General features: G+C 37.6%; 1 protein-coding gene across 1 annotated transcript in view; it reads left to right on the top strand.

The window, feature by feature from the left end:
- The window catches only part of SPON2 (spondin 2), a 55,446-nt gene that overhangs the window by 7,140 nt on the left and 30,532 nt on the right, over positions 1 to 17,774 (top strand). The window contains exons 3-4 of the mRNA XM_015285992.4: positions 599 to 728; positions 8,382 to 8,473. The gene's annotated coding sequence lies outside the window, so the exon portion shown is untranslated. The remainder of the gene's footprint in view (positions 1 to 598; positions 729 to 8,381; positions 8,474 to 17,774) is intronic.

Raw genomic sequence — 17,774 nt, forward strand, 5'->3', positions numbered from 1 at the left:
ATTCTGGCAGATGTGGTCTACTTCTCCTTCTGCTCCAGGCTTTTAATGTAAAAAAGAAAAAGTTGTGTCAGAGAAGTAAAAGCTACAAGAAAACCACAAAATACAATAAAAAATACATATAATTAAAAACATATCAGTGAATGGCTGCTCTGTGGTTTCTGTAATGTGGACTCTATAGGAAAATGCAGTGTGTGGGACCTTAGATGTAGCTGTAACTCTGGAGCCTTTTTTCCTGACTCCAGCATTGTGTCCTCGGGGCAAAAGAGATTCTTCCCAAGGATGGTTTAAAAATATTAAACAGAGTTTTTTTCCATGAGATGATGTGCAAAAAATACTCTGCAATAACATTTGCAAAGAGCTCATGATGGGATGCTCTTACTGAAGAAAACCCCAGCAACAACAACCAAACATGGCTACGGAGAGAGCTGTGAAATGAAACTCTTCAAAGGGCCAGAAAAATAAAATCATTCAATGATTAATGGGTTATATGAGCCTTAGCATCTTGCCATGAACTTGTATTAGGTCTGAGATTTCAAAAGACTACTGCTGTTCTTACACTGACTGTATGGTTTTAAATCTCTTTTCTTATCTTCTTTAGGTTGGATATTAGGAAAAACTTATTATCCAAAAGAGTGGTGATGCATTGGCACAGGCTGCCCAGGGAGGTGGTAGAGTCACCGTCCCTGGAGGTGTTGAAGAACTGTGGAGATGTGGCAAGGAATGAGGAGGTAAGGGTAACAACATCTTCAGTCACCATGTACCTGAATTTTATTTTCTGGGTGCACAAGGTAGTCTCTTTCAAAGCAGGCTCTGATGTAGCTGTAGCAATACATAAACACGCATGAAATGTATGAAGGAACGCAAAAATACATAGGCAATATGGATGTTGGAAGACTTTGGCCATCGTCTTTGATGCTGCCCTTACGTTTACTGCACTACTGCCAAAAAGGCAAATGTAGCCAAATATCCTTATTTGCTTAAATACACTGTAAAGGAAAGAACCCTCTCTGATTTTGATCATTTTCTCTTGAGATACTTTGATAGTCAGCCCATGATTGGAAGACTGGGAGGGCAATGAAAATTGCCTGTTTTTTAACTGGAGGTGGAAAATTGTTTTGAACAAAAGTTTCACTGTAAGGAAGAAAGGTTCTGTGGGATGCAATGAGTTGTCAGGCTGCTGTTGAAGCCTCTGGATACAAGTCAGTGTGGTGGGACCAGCAAACACGTTTGTGGTGTCATTCTGGGAGGTCATGTATTTAATGCTCTGCAAATATTGCCTTACCCTGTTTGACAGTAAACCCTGAAAAGATCCCAAAATCTTATTAATAAGTGTACAAACAAAGATAATTTAGCTTAAATTGAAAATAAAACAATACAAAACAAAAACAAATATTCTTTTTTATTTCTCCTAGTATTCCTGGACACAAAAAGGGAGAATAATTGACTTTCAGGCTATATGTTACAAATCCACTTTTCTGATTTTAGTGGTGCCTATGACAAGAAAGGAAATGAAAGGGAGCTGGTTCCAGGAAGGAGGTACTGTTGGGTAGATACTTTCTACCTGGAAAGCACATTAGTATATGGGTGGATACAGCTAGAACTTTTGGAATAAGATATGCAAACAACCTAGTTTTATTCCAAGCTCACTCTTCTTTTGCAATATTTATATATTTCTTCTGATTTTTTCCAGTGCAGTGATTCCCTGGTTGGTTGGTTGGTTGGTGTTTTTTTCTTTCTTTTTTTCCTTGTGTGTGTGTGTGTCTATCAGTCTCCCTTTCACCCACGAGTCATGGTTCTGAACATAAGATTTGCATATCTGTTGTCTGAATATAACCAGTGCTTTATAAGACTGACTGAGAAGACCTCTCTATACTAGAACATTCCCTAATTTTCTTAGTGTACACTCCAAAATCCTGTGTGAATTGGAAATTGTCCTTGCATTCCTTTGCCTCTACCACTAGAGCATGTGCTTCATGAACTTTGGCTGAGAACAGTGGTTGTGGTTGCTCAGACATACATCACTCTGTTTTCTCTTTGTCTCAGTCAATTTTGCATCTTCCGGTACCTTTCTCTGCTCATCTAAAAGAGACCTTTCCGGTTCAAAACAAGCAGTGTTGTGCAATTTGTTGAGAGTTGATTTTTGGGTGTTTGGAGGGGATGGGAATGGTTTCACAACATGGACTAGAACCAAATGTGTAACTTTTACCTTTATGATCCATTTGCTCACATGCTTCCTGTTTCCTTTATTGCAAAAGTTAATCTCATTAGAAAAAAATAGCACAAACTCTCTGAAAAATAAAACAAATGTTTCTGATCCTATTGGCTGTTGTTTGGGAGGTGGGTATTTCATGCAGAGCTAGAGAATTGAAATGTCTTGTAAGAAGCCAGGTGTTTTGGGTAGAAAAAAAATGGAGGAGAAAATGTATATCTGCTTTGCATAGCAAACAGTTCACAACGTGCTGTATTTATAGATGCAGAAGCAAGGAAAACTTCACCGATAGTTCATCCAGATTGTGGTTATGGGTCTTCAGTGTTCTCCACACCAGCAAATGGTTTTCTGCAATGGCATCAAACTGTCAGTTCTCTCCTTCCTGCAACAAATTTTACCGAGTGCAGGAAGTCATCAGTGATACTTAACATGGCTTTTATGGCTAAGCACACGCTTTTCTAGAGGGATACGAGAGTGGGGAGTGTTTCGGAGGCTTGAACTCTGTGACATTTTCCTCGACTTGTGCAATCTTTTGCTCAATATTTGATAATCCGCTGTTTTCATCAGCTGTCAGTTACAAGAATTTGCTATGGGATTTTCACAAATAAACAGCAGTAACTGGGAGACGTGAAAAAGGACTGTGTACAGCCCTCGAGTTTAAATTCCTTTAAGTTTCCTTAAGATTTCCACCAGTAGACTTTTGTGTGCAGAGAAAGCCACAAGCAATATAATCAATCATTCGGCGAATGCGGTGTTCTGAAACAGCTGCGTATCTGGATTAGCTGCTTGATAAGTTACCAGAGACAGCTTACGGGTGGTGCTTGTGCTCTGCACATTGTGCGAAGTGCTGTTCAAACTGCCCTTGACTCCCAGCCAACAGATGGGAAAGTCATTAGCAATCAGATTTGAACAACAGTTGCTTTCTGTGTTTACAAAGTTCTGTACATGATCTGTATGTTGACAAGTTATAAACTGGGTGGAAAATGTCTGACATCTCCTCTCTGCAATTTTTGTGAAAAATTGCAGCAATCAACACGCAGCTGAGGGCTCCAGCAACCAGCTGAAAGAGGACTCAATGTGGTAAAAGGGCAAGACCATCAGGAACAAAAGTGCAAGGCCGCTTTGCCACTAGAACACCAAGTTCACACAAAATCATGAGCATTTCCTGTGCTGTGGCTGAAGTCAATAATCTCGGTAGATGCGAGAGGAGCACTCCAGGTACATAAACCTGAGCAGTCTTTAGTCTAGTTTATGTGTCCATAGCACATAATCTGAGCTGTGCTCAGCCCTGGCAGAGCTGCTGGAGTAATAATTTCTCAAAAGTAAACTGCGGCAGAAAAACTCTAGAAAGCATTCTGCATAACCGGTATATAATTGCCATCAAGTATGGCATTATCCTCTTTTTGTTCTTATTAACTAGATTCCTCGAGACATAAACACATGATCAAGCTAATCCTAGTATTCGAGAGTTTATATTAGGGATGAAATTAGTTCATTATATTTAATTTATGGATAAAGAATCTCCATTAGTTTGTAATGTTTCCCTGTGCTGTAATAATGCTCTCTGGTTTCCCAGCTACTGTCCAGGAGCAGTCTGGTTACAGAACCAACATTTTGTCAAGGCACCTGAGGGGCTGAGTTGGTAGAAGTAAATCCGTTCTGATAAGAATTATTTCACTAGCAGGCATTGCAGGTTATTTATTTATTTATTTATTTACTTATTGCAATCACAGTATTGCAAATGTATATTTTGAATTATTCTTTACTGAAAACCAAATTGGTAGGAGGGGAGACTTTCCAAAGAGTCAAATAGGCTCAGGTGGTCAGCTCGTAATTTTCAGCGTGACTCAAATGCCTCTTTGTTCCCTTACATTTCATTTTGCTACGTTGCAATGACCGCAAATGTGACTGTCCCAGCCCTTTCCCCTGTCCTAGATCCCCTGAGGAGGATTATTTGCAAAATATACAGCAGAATGGTTAGCTGAGGGAGGTACAGTTTGGATACATGTGTTTCAGACACCTAATGCATGGGAATTTCAAAACTGAAGTGGTGATATATGGTGTAACCTGGCTTTGAATTCCTACCGAATTAAAGAATCAATTCAGCTCACTCATAAAGTGATCAGATTGTGACATAGAAAATAGCAATGAGCTTGACCTTCCTTTTGATGGGTCAGTGGATGGACTAGATGATCTTAGTGGTCTTTTCCAAAGTTACTGATTTTCTGATTCTACTCTATGATTCTTTGACATTGCAGGAGCTGGTGGCACAATAGTCAAATGAAAACCAACAAGAGCTGTGGTATTATAAAAGGAAAGATGGATGTGTAAAATTATTTTTCACTTATAAAGGTAAAATAAAACACTAGGCAAATGGTTGCTAGAAAATTTTATCCTGATTCTTCACTGCTGAGGTCAATGTGTATTTACCTACTTGACAGATGTTGAAGTCCTTGATTAGAAATAATCCATCTTCTCTCTCCCCATAAATATACATAGGCAAATACACGTGTACCTACCTACCTGCGCAGAAGGGATTGAGAACATAGGTGTTTAGTTAGTGAATTGGCCTCCATGAAATGTGGAAATTTTCAAACACTTTCTATATTTCAGAGCAGAAGCACACGGCCAACAATGCACACCTCATTTTCCATTCAATCGTGAGCCATCATTTACATCTGTGAAAAATGCTACCAGCAAGAGTAAACCAATTTCTAATTTCTTCACATAAACATGACATTATAAAACATAAGGAAGCAGAAAAGCAGGTCCTTTGTGCTGGCAGGAGCAGGTTTCAATTCTGGTCCCTCATGAGCCAAGTTTTTCTTGCCATATTTCTCAGGTAATTAAGTCTGTTTATGGGAAACTGTGTTCGTTTTCCTGCCTGTCCCCTTTTTATAATGATTTTGCCCTGAAATGCCGTGGTGGAGAGAGGTATCAGCACTGCTATCCCTCTCATACAAAACAGCAAACTGAGTCAAATAAATGACATGCCACTCAGACAGCTGATATGAGAGTTAATTGAATTCAGAGTTCCTGTTGTCATGCCAGAGACAATCCTCTAACACAGACCCAAGCACTGTTTGTTAACCTACCATTAGCAGTCCAATGGCATCTGTATCTTCAGCACCTTTGTCTTAATGTGTCCTCTGTGACCACAGCTGACACATCATGTCCAGTTCTGTGAAAACGAACAGTTGGAGGGGTTGGCCGAGGGAGAAAGTTTAAATCAAAGGTGTTTATTTACTTAATGAAAGAGCGTAATGTGGAAATACTTCCAGACTAAACCTCTCACTTCATGAACGTTTCTCACCAAATCTTCGGAGTTAACATTAATTTCTAATGCAGTTTAAACTGCAGTCCTAGCTCTGTATGTCTGACACTGTGAGAAGTTTCTGATTTACAGCCAGCCCTAACTGTCAGGCGTAAGACAGCATCTTTTATTTATTTATTCATTTTATTTGAATTATTAACTTCTGTAAAATACTTATCATATTTTTCTTCTTCAACCTCGAATTCCTGATCCCTGTGTTGTTACCTGAAGGAATTAGGTGTAAAAAATATAGGGAATTACCCAGATCTTAGCCCCATATAGTGCTGAATGTTTCAGCCATTATCCAGCAAAGCACTTAAGCACATACTTAACTTTCAGCACCTCAGGAGTCTCAATCCTATCAATGGCTTTCCTCAAAAATTTCAAGGGCCAGAACTCTCAGCATCCTGCTGAATGAGGAGATTTGGATGTGAGGAGTTAGAGCAGTCCCTCTGCGCTGTGAGGACCTGCTCCTCTGCTGATCTCTGAGATATCCTGATGTTTTGTGAAGAAGCGAGTGAGAGCCAAGAAGTGTAAGCCTAAATAATTTTACTCCTTTTGATTAGGGGTTGTGCAAGGGCTAACGAGGATTATTACTGCTCCTAGGAGACATAGAAAAGGCAACAAAGAGAAGCCTGTATTTGGATGGCATTGACTTGGAAATACAAAAGGAAAAACTGCAGCTCCACTGAGCAGGGTGGGGTAAAGAACTGAAAAGAATAAAAATACTCAACTTCTCTTGACGTGAAATTCAACTATATTTTCCCCAGGAAAAAAGAAATGCAATGCTGGTAATTTATACAGACTGTTGAACAAATTGAAACCATATACAGAAAATTAAGTTACGTTTTTATGGAAAGAACAGAATATGTTTAACAATCACTACCTAGTGCCAGCAGTCTTCCACTATATAACTTGCAGAGTGTTTTAATTACACTGAGGTCAGAATGTCTGTTTCCAGTTTTAATTGGTTAAATCAAGATTTTATTGAGTCTGAAAAAAAAAAAAGGAATAGTTTTTTTTGTTCTTAGATTTATTTTTTAAGCTAATATGAATTAGAAATAAAATATATCTCTGGATTCTTATTATATTTGCGAAAATATCCTTAAATAAGGGGGAATAAAAGAAAAGATGAAACCACTTACTTCAGTAATACACGTGCTTGAATTTCAGTGTTTTGAAAGTTCTTTATTCTTAACCACTGGTTTTCAGCCTAATTTTATGTTGCATGGCAGCTCGGTTTCCATTACATAGTGAAGGTTAAAGAGAAGGGAGCAATTTCTTAAACAGTGTGTGGCCATGGTCGGCTCCCATTGTACGAGCTGAGCTATATTCTGTCAGCTGTTGTTAATGGATATTTCTATTGCCTAATTTCAAATATTGTCTTCTTGATAGCGAGAGTGATGTAGATGAATCACGTGGATTTTGCACTTTGTTTCTTCAAAGAAGTGACGTTTCTATAATTGTGCCTCTTTATTTAATATGGAAAATGGGTGAAAAATGGGACTGAAACTGGGAGCTGATAATGTCCCCTTCCTGTGATGGTGTTGTAGAGCAGGATGAAGAATCACTCTCATTTTCTTCTTTTTGCTCTTCCAATGCATCTTGATCTGCTTTTTTAAAAAATTCTTCTGCAAGAGAATTTCTCAACCCGTGGAGAATGTAACTGATTCATAACTGCCTTGTACTGAAGATGCTCTTGAGAGAAGTCATAGGATTTGATTTGAAGTGTCCTTAGATGGAGGAGAAAAACTGAGCATGTATCCTCCATATACTGGTTGAGATTAATCACATAGGGGTTATAAAGGGAGACAAACAGTGGAGTAACAGTGGGCTCGTTTGCTCCTCTTAGACAAGAAGAGAAAATAATACCTCTGCTTTATTTTTATTTATTTATTTATTTTAAGGAGAAATGACATCAATAGCTATGCTCAGAAAATGATCCCTAAGATCACGATGAACCTTTCCGTAGGCAGGACTTTGGATATGCTTTTACACAGTCCTCCTTGCTTTGTTCTAGATGGTTCCCTCTCCAGAGAGCAGGCTGTTTTGAATCTCATTTTGAGATGGCTAATACTTCCCTGGCATTATTCTGAGAGTCTGGTCACCTAATACAGGGTTGTGAATGTGGCTTGGACAAAAAATTAGATTTATGATGCTTCATTATTGCAGCTCATAAATCATTTTGTGGCAGTAGCTCAAAAAGACTGTTTTTTTTTCCTTTATACCTGGTGATTCTCTGAGCTGGATGTTATTTAAGAGGATCAGCATGGGGTACCCTCTAAGAAATAATTTCAATCAAAGTGGCATTTGAGAGGAATGAAAATGTTTCGTAGTATTTTATCTCCCATAATTAAGATATGTGTTTGCTCAGATTAGGTCCAAGATATCTAGAAAGACCAAATTCCTTGCAACTGCTCTCTGCCGATCTGAATTTTCATCATAAATTTGAGCCTTTGTACTGATGACCTTACATTTTTTGCTGGCAATTATCTCCATTTAGATCAGGTAAAGATAGGGTATAACAATGACTGCATAATCAGAATACCAGTAGCTGAAAGAACACTGATTTGCCGTGATTGTTATACTCTTTTTCAACATTTGGTTGGAAAACTGTGAATGGAAAGTTTCATTATTTCTGCACTATTTATACTAAATGAAATACTCTTTTTTTTCCCCTTTTTTATCTTTTCATCCCATTAGACTCCTAAATACCCAAAAACATTTAATAAGACTGAAAGGTAGATCCATATATTTAACTATGGCTATTTGAGCTGATGTCCTTGAAGAATATGTGATGATTTTTACAATATATTTATATATTTTTTCTGATGATGTATCCCTCCTCTTCTCCTACAGTGCCTGGCTACTTTTCCAGTCAATATCTACTGCTCTACACAGCATCCAGGAGAATTTGCAGGTGAGAATCCACGTATCCTGAAATAAAGCAGGTACATTTTTTTTTCCACCATATTAACTTTATTCCCACTTTACAAAAAATAATGATCTTGCTCTTACTCAGTATAGATTGGCCTTACAGAAGCAACATAGCCATCATTATGTGTGTGCGTACATCCCTGAAGGATTCATAATCATTTCCATTTGTTGATTGGATGGCATCCATTTGGTTAATCATCATTCAAGTGCAGGGAGACCATGTAGCATGTGAAAGCTGTATTTGAGACAGCAAAACTGCCAGAAACATCCAAGTATGTAACCTGACTATCCACTTATATTAACAAATGATGATGGTTAGAGTTTGAGATGGTGGAAAAATGAAATGTAGTCCCAATATTTAACCAGTAACACCTTCTAAAATGAACTACACTCCCATATTTCATGTTAATTTGTGTCCCAGTTCTTTCTTATTGCTCTCAGCTTTTGTGCTATGGAATGATTGTGCTGTTGTGCCACACCTGCATAGATAAAAACTGGTACCACCATCAAGTGTACTTCATTTCTCCTCTGTCTGAAGGAAATCCTATCTGTGGGTTTATTTCACCACCTCTGGAATGTGATCTAATGTTCATCACATTTGAAAAAAATAAAGCTTGGTTTAACATTATCTGCAGATCATAGCTTGGCAAAAAAAAAAAAAAAAAAAAAAAAAGAACATCCAAAAAACAGTGTGTGGAAAAAACAGCAAACTGTTCACTCTATCAAGAAAATGACAGTATTGATGGCTTTTAATATCACACAGTCACTAGTGTGATTGTCATTGTCCACTCGCTTAAAAGGAAGGCAATAGATAAACGTTTATTAAACCAGATATATTTATAGTCTTCCTGTTTGCATAAACAGTTTGAAAATTTGACCTCAGTATGGCCTAGAGGCTTTAATCCAGGAAATGAAATGTCAGTATCCATATATTTTTAGACTTCTTCATCTTTTTAAGCTGAATTGCAGGATGGTTTTACTCACAGTTTTTGAGGGCTTGAGGTTAACAACACAGACAGGGTTAGAAATATGATCAGGGATCAATATGACATCAAAATGAAGAGAATATGAATGCAGTAAGATTATATGAAGCAGCATCTAAGAAGATGTTCATGTTCATACTGACAGGAGAAGAAGTAATGGCTTTAAGTTGCACCAGAGGAGACATAGGTTGGATATTAGGAAAAATTTCTTATTGAAAAGAGTGGCCATGCATTGGAACAGGCTGGCCAGGGAGATGGTGGGGACAACATCCCTGGAGTAGTTCAAGGAATGTGCAAATGTGGGACTGAGAGATGTGGTTAGTGGGCATGGTGAGGGTGAGTTGGTGGTTGGACCAGGTGATTTTGGAGGTCTTTTCCAGACTTAATGATTCTATGATTCTGCGGTGTCTAGACTTTTTAAACCAAGGTCAGAGAAGGCAAGAGCAATAACTGTGAGGAGGTCTGCAGGCAATCAAGGCAGCTGATTTAAAAAAAAAATAGAATCAGAAAGTGTGATTGGCAATTTTTGCTATGTCATGGGATGCCTGCTTGTGACTGAGAGTGATCTTTTTAGACAATGTTGCTAATTAGGTAATCTGAATTTAGTACTATTTTGGTCTTGTGAGTGAACACATGCCTTTGAAATTGCAACATCATGGACATCCGGTTGCCATTAAGTGATGTGCAACATTATCAGCAGATTTGTATTCTGCAGGAGATCTTTGTTTTGACATGTTAAACACACTGAAGTGAGATGTAAGAGGCAAAAATCACAAGCTTCCTTCTACAAGAGCTGTACACTGCTGTAGGAGGTATAACCAAATAAATGAGCCATGGAAATAGGAAAAAGATCAATCAGATCTTCTCGGAGATCATGCAGAGACAAAAACCTGAACCCTCAAATACAGTCAAGGAGGAACAAACAGAACACCCTGTGTTTATCAGGGTAGGAAATGGAGACTCCCATAATGGTGAAGGCTGGATGCGGAGAACCTCAGTTCCTGCTCCACTTGCAGATCTGTAGCTACAGAATACGTTACTGGCCTTGTTTTAGGTGATGGATTGGGAGCTCTGTCCAAGAAAGCACCTGAATCTGCTGAGCCTGAGTCTTCTCAGCACAACCATTACTGAGACCAGACTGGTCATAACCTCAAGCATAGTCTAGCTGATTGTGCTTTGGACTGGACAGCTAGACTAGATAATCTCCAGAAGCCCCTTTCAACCTCAGCTTTTCCACGAGTTCCAGATCTTGAAAATGACATCGGTGATAGCAGGATTTTGTTCCTTTTTCTTTTTGTTTGAGGTTGGATGGTTTGGTATAGCTCACAGTTAGGTAGTGGAAGTTCTTCATGACTTACATTTGCAGATAAGAATTTTCTAGGGGAGATTCTTGATATTTTCTCTTGAAGAAGGTGATAAAACACTTCCTCAGTATATCACCTGGCCACTGCATTTAAAGAAACTGTCAGGAAAATCAGGTATTGACAGATGGGAAATAGAAGGAATAATGCTTCTGAGCCTCAGGGAGTAATGAGGAGTAATGATTCTGCTTTGTTTTTAATGTTCTCTCTGAATCAGTATTTGAGCCAGATATGTGGGATGCAGACAGGAGAGTAGCTTCAGAATGACATGTTACTGTGTCACGGAAAAGCCCTGGCTACCATAGCAAAGTATCTGCTTTATTCTATTACTGTGAATTCTATAGGATTTCAAGAAAGCCTTCAAAATCCTCAATTTGGGTGGGATATTTTTCCAAGAAAAAAATTTAACAGAACAATATGAGTAGAGGAATATTTAATAATTCTGATTCCCAGCACTATGGCACTAACTATGTCCCACCACAAGTTTATTTTTATTTTGTACACAATGGGCTACAGTTTGGTTCAAATACTTTACACCAACATTTGTCTTGGATCAACTGGTGTATCTGAAGAACAGGGCAGCTTTATGAGGCAAACATGTCTTGTCAGTTTCCAGCTGTCTATACTGCTCTGTTTCTTTGCAGAGTATTTTATCATGAAATATGAAATTATGTTGCCTACTGATACTGACAAATATCATAAGAAAGAATCTGTGGATGGACAAGTTACAGACACATAGCACTTATAAGGAAGAAACTGTGACCGTGTTAGGGGTCAAATTTATTCAGTTAATGAGGTAGAGGTGGGAGAAAAATGCTCCAATATATTGTATTATAGTATTCCTATACTGTCTATAAAGCATGTTTCAAAATGCTTACACTGGAAACAGATCTATCCCTGATGAGCTCCAGATGATTCCACTGATGTTAATACCAAGAAAAAAACTAGCATCTTCCCTCCTCTGTCCCCTCCCCCTCCCAGAGGTAATCCAGATATTCTTTCACTGTTAAAGCAATTATGACATATTTTGGAACTAGCAAAACTGAAAATGATTCATCTCGTCTTACCTATGATGTTTAAAAATGTATTTTGCAGTAGCTCTAAGTACAAGGCGGTTAGAAAACTTTCAGCAATTTATATAAATAAATATTGCAGGAAAAGCCTTTGAAGTTGGAGATCATGAGTGAACACATCTGCTTAACAGAACTAAAAGCACAAGGGTTTGAGACCTTTCTCTTCAGCTGTACCAAACAAAACTAAAAACAAAGACAAGCTTTGCTTTAATGTTTTACTCATAAGCTTTTCATTGTTTTGTATTTTTGCACTTACGTAGCAAAAGGAGTGTGCAGGTAAACAAAAGTATCATTTCTTTTAACAGCAAAAGTATTCTGATTTTTACTTACTGATGTAGCATAAATATAATCTTTGATGGTAAGGCTCCAATTTATTTTTGGCTTAAAAAAGCCCATACGAGATAGTGTTGAAGAAAAAATCTCTGTTTCTTTAATATCAGTCATGAAAAAAACTTTCAAAGGTACTGCAGTTTAAACAGCTCAGTATTAATATCCAAGAATCTGATCTTGCTTTGCAAAGACTTGTCTCTTGATCAAAAGAGGAGAGCACACGAATTAAGAAGTCCTTTCCATCTTGTAATAATAGGATTCTGTGATTCATTCTATTCTTAGTGGAGCTTGAAACATTTTTCCGTTATTATCCAGTCAGTAATGTTGAATAAACTTTCTTAAGCCTAATGGTCTTACTGAAGTATTTTTTGAGCAGACGAAAGGATAGAAAAGACAAAACCCAGACCTCAGTAGAGTCTTTCTCTATTGGAGAAATGAGAGATCTATTTTATGATAACTTTGCCTCTTTTTCTACACAAATGCCCTTTTTCTGTGGACACTGTATAAATGCTAGACTGCTATAAGATCTCCTATGTTCCTGCCTGCTAAGAAGCCTGTGACTACTTTTGCTCAGAGGAAGATATGTATTCCCAAATGGAAATGGCCATCATCAAGCCTACAAGTTTTTGTGCAAGGAAATGGGTGAACTTCCTTTGTCTTGAAAGCAGAGCACTACAAGAGAGATGTAGTAACCTAGCTTTAGGGAGCGCCACACTTAAAGAAATGAAAAGCCTAATACATGTAAGATCAGGACAGAGCCAGTTTTACCAACAAACAAAAAATTTTAAACATTTAAAGATGTTTATTATAAAAAACAGAACAGAGTTAAAAATGAGATTGCAAACACATTCTAAGTAACCTTATTGCACTAAGGACAATGGCATCTCAGCTAGTTTGTGAAATTGGCTGCCTTCTGTAATTTATGTTGTATTTGACATGTGTAGGAGACTGCTAGTGCTATGTTTTCCTTACTGGAGTCACTGATGGTGACTGCTCTAGGCAATTCTGCAGTCCAAAGTGGAATGATTGAAAATTGGAACAATTTAAGAAATTGCTCTTTTTAAAATTCTTGTGCTTGAGTGTTGAAGATCACATCCTGGCTCCTGGTTCAAGCCTCTAACTGGAACCAGGTAAACATCGACTGGACATCTCTCAGGGGAAATGTCCCTTTGACAACATTCCTGTCAGTAAAACTGCATTTAATACGTTCATCCACTAACATTCTACATTTGGATTGAATGGAGGTATGAAAGGGGATGGTAAGCATTCAGAGGATCAGTTTAGTTGTTAACGTTTTGATCTAGAAGGTTATGGTAAACAGTGATTTTAAAGGATTTCAGTGCATGTGCTTATAATAGGAAGAGAAAAAATTCTCTTGGACAAATATATTAGAAACAGGGAAAAAAAAAATGTTCTAGAGACTGAACAAAATTGGACCTGATGGTACTTGATGCAGCTTACAGTATAGTTGGTAGGTTGGTTGCAATTCATTTCAATGAATTTAGATTTTTTTAGCTGTCAACCTGCATCAGGCTTACTTTTAGTTGTACAAAGACTTAACAAGTTAATGTTATTGGCTAGCAAACAGTAAATGAAGCACTGCAAAAGTGCTCAATTTAGCAAAAAAATCAGCAAAGTAGGAAAAAGTGGTAAACAGAAACAAATTAGACTGGAAACAAATCTAAGAGAAATCCTAGAAAGTCTCAGATCTCAGTGAATGAGAGCCTTCTAGGTAAAATCATATTTCTACTACTGTGAAATGAAGGGGCAAGCTGGACTGGCGCTTACACAGAGACAGTGAAGGAGTAAGACATGAATATGATGGAAAATGTGAAAGGGGTACATCAAAATTTTTTGAAAAGTATCTAAAGTGCTTGGAATTGGAATTTAGTGGTCTACTGGAATTGGACCTATGGTCGTATATATTTAACAAAGCACTCCTAGTAAGAGTATGGAGGAATGCTGTCTTCACACCCATTTGCAAGATGCCAAAAAAGTATGTGTCAACTTTGAATCTATTGAAAATACTTCACTAGTGATAGGATTGTACATAAGAGATGACCTTCAAAATTACACAGTAGCGAATATTAAAGGCTTGGTAAAAGACCAAACCGGTGAATTAGTATCGAATTTATGATTAATAGCAGCATAATGACATGGATAATAAATTCAATATGCAAGTGTTTAGACCAAGAGAATCAAGAAGGGGAACAAGTGACCTGAAATACAGGCATAATTTTAATGTTGCACGTTACATGGGAAACAATGTGGAGAAAGGAATAAAGAAAAATGCCCAATCTTTAAGTAGTAAAGCACAATACGTGGGAAAACAACATTTTTATCCTTTACAGTCATGCAATCTCAAGAAGAAGAAGCTAAGTAACAAACACTATGAAAATCTCTAGCAAAGGAAAGAGTATTCACAGTGTAAATTTAGAAGACTAAGAGACCTTGAGAATTAAGTTTTCCAGAATTCTGTTTATTTCATTTCTATGTTTGCAACTATGCTGCCAGACCAATGTTTAAATTCAGGTGCCATTGGTTTATGGAGCCGAATGCAATGTAATGCCAACACCAGTAAAAAGCAAGATGAGAGTGGAGAAGTGAGGCCAAGTGTTGTTCATCTACAATAAACTCATTTAGGAGCCAGTGGACAAATACTGACTCTTAGTAAGAAGGCCATGAACCAACAGACAAGGAAACCAAGGAAATGAAACACCTGGAGTCAAAATGAAGGTAGACATAGATTCTCATATAGTCTGTAAAAGAACAACAACACAGAATGTTTCCATAGTTAAAAAAGATGGAATCATATGCCTGCAAAAAAGGGCTTAATTTTGATCCTTGAAATTTTCAATGTATCTGTCTTGAACTCACAATAAATCTTACAAGTAGTTTGAGAGTTTTCAATGCCATAAAGTCATTTAATAGAGATCCACTGATCTCTGCCTATGACTGAAGTCATCATTATTCAGTGAAGCTAGGATGAAAACATTCATTTTTCAATATTATGTCTTTTGGCAGAATACTGAAAGATGTAGCTGCAGCTGAGAAGTAACTCGAACTGTGGTGTAATAGCTCACTAGCACTAAGTCAGCAAAAGTGTAGTATCTGAAAGCTTACAGAGAGGTGGTTGAAACCCTTGTAGCTAACGTACATTGAGTTCTAGGGGATTTAGAAAAACTTCTATAGGTTATTGAGGAAATCAGTGGAAAAATGGTTATGAATAAATCTGGTGGTTTATGGGGATGACCTGAAACTTTTCTGTATTTAGTTCAGACCTATGAATTAAGAAGATAATGCCAACAGTGTATCAAACTCTTGAAAAAAAAAACAACCAACACGGAGAATACAGTATTTAAAAGGAGATTAACTGATATGGAGCCTAGATATATCAAGAAGTTTTAGTCTTAGTTTTAGTCTTAGCAGGAAGCAGCTGGAAGTCAATCTTTATATGACTGGACAGAGAGTTATGGTTCTAACCCTGTTGTAAATGAAACACATATCTAGTTTTTAAATCATTATACTTTTTAGGATATTCATCAATGTAAGATGATATGAACTTAGGTTTTATTTTTTAATGTTTTTTCATTTCCATTTGCTGAAATAAATACCATTATTCAACAGGAAGAACTGCTGATGGTTTGGTGGAGGTTTCTTTTTTTTTACAGGGACTTGAGAAATTTTCCAGAACCTGCTCCAGGCTATTCTATTGATATTTTGAATTCCTCGGAGGCTGTAAGCAGGGATTAACTGTTGGATGATATCCACATGAGAGACCACGAACACTAAACTTGAAGGCTTTGCAGCATAATAATCTGTGGAAATGTCATCTGAAAAGCTGAGATAATGTCTGAAATTTGCCAATGGGCAAGAATACTGTATCTGGGGATGTAAAAAAGATAGGCTTGAGCCTGATTATAAGAATTCAAGATAGATGGAATTGAATCTGAATAGAGAGACTTGTGGCTCTTTGGCTTATGTCTCGCAGGAGATAAGCACTTGCTGACCTTCAGTCCCTCAGTGCTCTTCTGCCCAGACTTTTCATGAACTCGAATGTTTGTTTCTTGACCTTGAGACCTAGCTAAGCAAGGAGGTTTAGAAATAGTTGAATTGGATCTGTTGTTATGATGATCTTTTCATGAATAATTTTTTGGCAAGCTTAGTGTAAATCTGGATGTTGTTCATGAGCTGTTAGTATTGCAAGGTACTGAGGAAAAATCACTCATTCTGTGAGAAGAGCAAATGGCAATGTGCTATCAAAGGTATGCTCTTATCTGCAGGACAAATATTTTGATGAGCTGCATAGATGGATAGCTTGCAAGTCAAGGACTGCAGAATGTGGTTATGGAAAAAACACTGAGTTTCTGTTCCCTTGTAGTTCTTCCGTCCACTGTAGATAACTGTGCTCAGAAGGCAACTAGCATATGTAATATATTAGCTGTGCTTTCTTTAGTTTTGGGCACTAAGTCCCTAGGAAAATATCAGTGTAGCTCTGTGAACAGTCAAACTAAGGCCAGATGGTTATTTTGGGAATTAGACATAGTGGGACATCAGGATGCACATAACTGCACAGTCTTTCCAGTCTACATCGTTCTTGAACTTAAGTGTCTAATATGGTACACAGCACACCTGCTGATGCCTTTTCAGAGTGGTAGGGAATAGATCAATTTTTTTTAACGTACATTTATGTGTTCTAAGATTACGTTTAGTATATTTTTGCAATTATGTAATATTGACTCCCTTATGGTGTATATTCTGTAATAACTCCTAAGCATCATTATACTACTTCTTCAGAACAACTACTAGTTGTTCTCTCACTTTTATTTGCACAGATGATTATCCTTTTGGCAAACGAGTACTTTATTCAGACCCTACTACTTATTGCAAGCAAAGATTTTATCTAATCCCAGTGCTGAAGTTTGTCTTTTCCAAGTTTATCTATGTATAAAGAAAGCTTTTTTCCTCTCAGAAAAATAGTATCTTGAGAAGCGTTGGGTGCTCTGTCACTCTTAGTCTGAAAGAATAATGTACCCTGAAACTGAAAACGTTGGAGACTGTTTGGACCATTTTTCCTTTGATTAGAATTTAAGGAGGCTGTATGATTTTTCTCTCTTTTGCATTAATGCTTCTTAAAAATAATATGAAGCAGAGTAAGACCTGGAATGCTTCCATTTTTTGTGCTATGGCAAAAATATACCAGTTATGTACCAAATGACTCATGAGATTTGTAGTCATGGGCCCTACTCTGTTTAGGGGACTTGATAAATATCTGTTCTGGGAGAATACAGAGTGTCCAGAAGTTAGAACAGCTTGGGCTGAATACTATTTATTCCAGCAGTTTTGTGTTTCTCAGAAAATCTTTTCATCAGCTTTGAGCGGCATGGGTCTGCTCACAGATGCGGTAAGATTCTCCTCCTCCCCAAAGCCTTAAAGGCCACAGTCTCTGACTTTCCTGCATCTCTCTACCTTCACTTAAAAATATTCTCCATTGTGGTCATTTGTCCAGGGAATTTTGTGGTCAATTGTGGTCATTTTTCCAGGGAATCAGAAAGCTGCTTCTCCTTC

Source organism: Gallus gallus, chromosome 4 (assembly GCF_016699485.2).
Source record: "Gallus gallus isolate bGalGal1 chromosome 4, bGalGal1.mat.broiler.GRCg7b, whole genome shotgun sequence".
Taxonomy (NCBI): Eukaryota; Metazoa; Chordata; class Aves; order Galliformes; family Phasianidae; genus Gallus; species Gallus gallus.